Source organism: Onychostoma macrolepis, chromosome 09 (assembly GCF_012432095.1).
Source record: "Onychostoma macrolepis isolate SWU-2019 chromosome 09, ASM1243209v1, whole genome shotgun sequence".
Classification (NCBI taxonomy): Eukaryota; Metazoa; Chordata; class Actinopteri; order Cypriniformes; family Cyprinidae; genus Onychostoma; species Onychostoma macrolepis.
The window spans coordinates 15465302-15470660 of record NC_081163.1 but is presented as its reverse complement, the minus strand read 5'-3'; the positions used below and the strand labels follow the sequence as shown (position 1 = coordinate 15470660).

Genomic DNA, 5359 nt, shown 5'->3' with positions numbered 1-5359 from the left:
TATATGGCTCAGGCTGTCAGTGAAAGGTAGTTGTGGTCACTGATGAATCTTTAAAAATACCAGCAGCACACTGGCTGTGCAAGAGCGACCCAACAACTCCTTCACACCAAAGTCCTCTAATAACATAGTTCTGCATGCTAGCTGCTCCAATAAAACATTTAAGTTTCTGTTTTTAGTAGAACTTTCAAGCACCACTATTATTGCTCATACTTTTGGTTAGGGATATAAATGAAACTTTTATCCTTAAATGTGGGTGTGTAACTCATTCCTCACTTTTTGTTCAGCAGACATGAATGATGCCTCAAATTATGTGGCTTTTTGAGAAGAAGTGTGTCATTTTTATAAGTAATCGATTAAGTTAACTGACTGGTAAAAATAATAAATATTAAACAGTAAAATGTGTGAATATATTCTATAGTTTTACATAATTGGTTCTCAGCCAGAGGCTCAACCAGCAAACCTTTCATGGGGCTGCAGAAAGACTTTAAATTGATTAATTATTATGAATATATTGAAATAATCGGTCACTCTTAATATTAGGTGGCCTTAACTATTATGTACTTACATCAAAAAATAAGTGCAATGTACTTATTGTGTTCATATTGTATTTCAAAACACTTTTGCTGCTATTGAGGTGGGATATGTTTAAGGTTAGGGACAGGTTTGGTGGTATGGGTAGGTTTAAGGGTGGGTTAAGGTGTAAGGGATGGGTCAACAGTGTAATTATAAATGTAATTACAGAAATTAATTACAGATGTAATAGCATATAGGTATTTTTTAAAAATATAAGTACAATGTAAAAACATGTATGTACACAATAAGTGCATTGTACCAAATGATCAATTCAAATGTAAGTACATAGTAGTTAAGGCCACCTAATATAAAGTAGGACCAAATAATCTAATGCTAATCTACATTAAATAAAAAAAAAATTAAAAATCAAGATGTGTCATATTTCTTTTTATTTTCCCTCAATTACTTTGTTTTTATTTTTGAGAACATACAGTTCTGGAATACAGAACTTCTTCTGGAATCCCAAAACGAATCAAGGTTAATAAATATAAATTTCATCCAAAAATCTTGTTGGACAAGGGGTTATTTGAGTCAAAAAGATTGAGAACGACTGGTTTAAATTAAAGGAGAGACCCCCAAATATATCAGTATCATAAAAGAGGAATAAGAAACCACCCAGAACACACTAGCAACATCCTGGCAACCATTCACAACACTTTAGGATTGTAATGGCAAGTTTTGCACTGGCAAGGACTGTTGCTGACAAAATGTACAAATTGTAGTTCAGTCATTTTGACACCTTTTGTTTGTGTTTTCAGACGGTGAACAGATAGCAGATACAGTTTAGAAGACAAAGGTGGACAAATACGCAGTAAGTACATTTAAGTTGTGTTCAGTCTGAAAAGACTGTCAAAACTCGCCACATTGTACCTGGTTAAAACATGGTATTATACTACTACTTGTGTACCAGTGCAGTAACTTGAGCACTGTAAAATGTTAAATCAACAAAGTGTTACATGGATAAAAATCATTAGAAGTAGTGGCTTGGCACTTAAGATTGAATGGCTACCACGGTTTCAACGGCAACAACATAAACAAACGTTACTGCGCATGCGCGCTTTTGTGGCCCTAACTTAACATCCGGTAGACATCCAAATACAATCAGTAACAACAGCTAAGTCCCTCTAGAGTAGATTATGTTTTGATAACAAGCAAAATATGCTTGCTGCGTAAATCAGAGGGACTGAGATGCAGCGATAACTACTTGGACGGACTTTTTAAAAATGCAAATTTATTCTCTACCAGCAGGAGGCGCTTTAAAGCGGAGAGCTAGAGGTTTCCCCGAAAACGGCTGTTGGGCTGTAGTTACACAAAGCAGCGCTGAGCTTACAAACGCTGCTTTATCAGGCATATAACATGCAAGATGAAATGAAAATGACAAAGAACATTTTCTAAAGACAGTGTTCCTTCAGAAATACAGTGATATAAAAACACCTGCGCCTCGTTTTGATTTTTAAATGTGCATTACATGCTCATGTTTATTCAACGAAGCCATTTGGAAAATCGGTCCGTTTTTATATCGTGGCGGGTCGCCACAAATAAATAAATGTATGTGAAACACATCCCACAGCACAACAACCTGACTTTAACTTTAACTGTGTTTGTAGCCGGCGCCACTAACAAGCCTGATAAACAAACACAGACCAGAAGTTAACTTAGGTCCAGGCGCGTGCGCCTGATGAAACCGTCTATAAATCGCTGTGTATGTGTGCCTTTACTTGGCCAGATAACACTGGCCTGTCACCCAGCGGTATCAGTAATAATCTGAAGCTGATATCAAACTTCATTTAACTTCTTAAAGGTGAATGTGAGCTAAATTTATCCGGAGCCAGGGGCCTGCTAGGTTGCCAGAGAATGTGTAAATGAATAGAAAGTGTGAGGTGGGAGATCAGTAGGGGCTGATACTATACACTTTTCTATTAGCTCGCCTTACTGTCATTGGAAAGGAGAGGGAGCAAATGAAAAAGAGAGAAGGCTGGTCTGATGTGGTTAGCAGATGCATGTGCGTTATTGCAGAGCGGGGATTTGGACATTCTCCATATACTACGCTATAAATATCATCCTGACGTTTATTACTCTCACAAGACTTCAGGTGCTAAAACACTTGGACACTAGTCAATTTTTGGTCCTTTTTTAGACTCTTAAATTGAAATTAAAACGTGTTATATTCTAATTTAAAACAAAAGAACAGATCAATCACACTTATAAATGAAGTAGTCAATCACATGTAGCGGGCCAGAAGAAGTGATCTTTTCTTTAGTGCTTACAAAGCTTTTTAGTAAGAATAATAAGTAGAATATTGTTATTAAAATAATACAGCTTCCCAAAATGTGAGATAAATGCAAGAATGTGCTCTCCGACTCAACTGTAAATTTTTTATGTAAATATTTTACATTTTCTTCATATTGAAATATAAAATTATTACATATACAGTAGCATATCAGTTTAGATATCAGCTTTTGTCATCTATATCTGAAGGTCACATTTACTGTTTACACAGCAAAATTTTGCAGGTGAAAGGATGAGGGATACTAAATACAGTATATCAGATACATGACTAAATACCTTGAGTGAAATAATAATGATGAAATAAACAACCAAAGCTATTCTGCTGGCTAGCAAACAAACCATCCCTAAATAACTGCTTTCCAAATAGACTATGTTATGAATCTCCACACACACAGAGGTCACTGAAAACCAAAAGGCTTATTATTGGTTGGTGTTTGTGAATTTGTGTGTCAAAGTCCATCAAACTTGAACCTGATACAAAATTTGAGTAGGGAAGCTGGTTGAGGTAGTTGTTGAGTTTAGGCATGGGCGTCGGAAGCAAAATAAATGTGGGTGGGTCCTCCCCCAGAAAAAAATATTACTGGAGTTTATGCCATTTTCTGTAGTCTGATGCCTTTTAATTAATTTAATTAATCGGAAAGGCACTTGTTTTCAATAAAAATAAATAGGAAATAATCGAAAAGTTTAAATAAAGTACCAGGTAGGGTTAGGTGTATATGAGCAGCAGATACGCTAAGATGCTTTGTTTACTTTGCTGTGAGTGCAGCAGGCGCGAGTAATTAGTGAAAACACAGAATAGAGTTATATGGACTCTGAATGAGCCAAGTGGAGGAAGCAGCAGTGTGGAATTCAAGGCTGTAGCTAAATGGAGTTTAATCTATTACGGCATTCGTCGTGTGGAATGGATTTGACTGACGGCGCTCTGAAAAGTGCACAGATATATTCGCTGAATTAGAGACGGTAAAAGTGGGTAGGTCCAATATCTTTGGTCTTCAAAAGTGGGTGGGTCCTGTCCCACCCACATACAACGGTTCCAACTAGGAATGGGCCGGTATGAGATTCTGACGGTATGATAACCTTAGATAAAAATATCACGGTTTCACGGTATCACGGTATTGCGATTATAGCTCTAAAATATGTTATTTTTAAATGTCTGGGTAAAAAAACAACGTTTTTTCCACTGAACACAATACATTTTTTTTTAAAGAAACATACAGAACATTTTGGAATGGTAAACATGTCAGGCTAAATAATTAATATAAATAATTGAATTCTTGTTAATTAAATTACGTGCAGTCACTTAAGTGAGCCTAAACCTGCAGCTCAACAATAATCAGAACATAAATAAATTATTTTCTGCAACAAAAAAAAAATAAAAAATCCTTCTAAATGAAAAAAAATTGAAAATGCAGTCACTTAACCTAAACCTATAGCTCAGTAATAAAAAACATAAATCAAAACAATTTCTGTAAAAACTAAAAAATGCAGTCATTAAACATGCAGCTCAACAAGGTTTTTGGAGATATGCTCACTTTCTACACATTCATCTTTCAGTCCAAGTTATGAGCGGTGAGGTACAAAGATGTGTGCACATTCACATAAGGAGAGAGCGCGAGCGTGTCACACACACACACACACACACACACACACACAGTCTCTCTCCATATAACACTCAAACAGTGGCAAAGACACCTGAGCCAGCAGTTTGTTTCTTTTTTAAATGATGTGATTTTGAACAGATGTAAACAATGGCAGGAGGCTTAAAATTATAGACGTGATACCAGCTACATTTATTGTACCAAATCGCAGAAACGTAGTACTTTAGTCTGCTATTCCCCGCTCTGTGAAGTAATGTGAGGGAGGAAACTAGTTGACGTTAGCTAGTTAATTAGGTATGTTATCTGCCTCGGTAGCAAGCTAAATAGTATTTATATCAACACTGAAACAACCGGCGAATGGGTCTCTGTCTTGATTGAGGGTGAAAGAGGGAGAAATGAAGACGACACAGATATATCGTTTGTGTACGACCTGGAAGTATTTATTTAGCGATCGGCGCCAAAACGGCATCTGTACGGAACATCATTGTGTACGGAACATGATTGGTCTACATTACCCGAGAAATTCCCATACGGCAGACTTCGCCTTTTTCGACGGGGGGGATAGTTCCAGGGATTCACTTCATGCGGCCATCATCCTACACACAGGTGACTCTCACTGACCGCTGTCCGGAGGGGGAGGGGTCGTGTGACTCACAACTGAGGGAGTCCTGCACTATCCCTCTTTGACGACACGTAAAAAAACTGCGCATACCGCAAGAACGGTATAACAGAAAATTTTAGTGGTTTTGAAACCGTGAATTTTCCAAACCGCGGTATACCTTGAAACCGGTTATCGTCCCATGCCTAGTTCCAACACCCATGAATTTAGGTATTGGGTAGGATTAGGGATATAGAGTATGGTTATGCAGAATATGTGCTTTATAAGTGCTAATAAACAG

At 37.2% G+C, this 5359-nt stretch overlaps 1 long non-coding RNA gene across 1 annotated transcript in view; it reads right to left on the bottom strand.

Annotated features, from left to right (window-relative positions):
- The window catches only part of LOC131547375 (uncharacterized), a 7717-nt gene extending 2615 nt beyond the window's left edge, over positions 1–5102 (bottom strand). Inside the window, exon 1 of the long non-coding RNA XR_009272917.1 lies at positions 4976–5102. This is a non-coding gene — a long non-coding RNA (uncharacterized LOC131547375). The remainder of the gene's footprint in view (positions 1–4975) is intronic.
- Between the last annotated feature and the right edge of the window lie 257 nt (positions 5103–5359).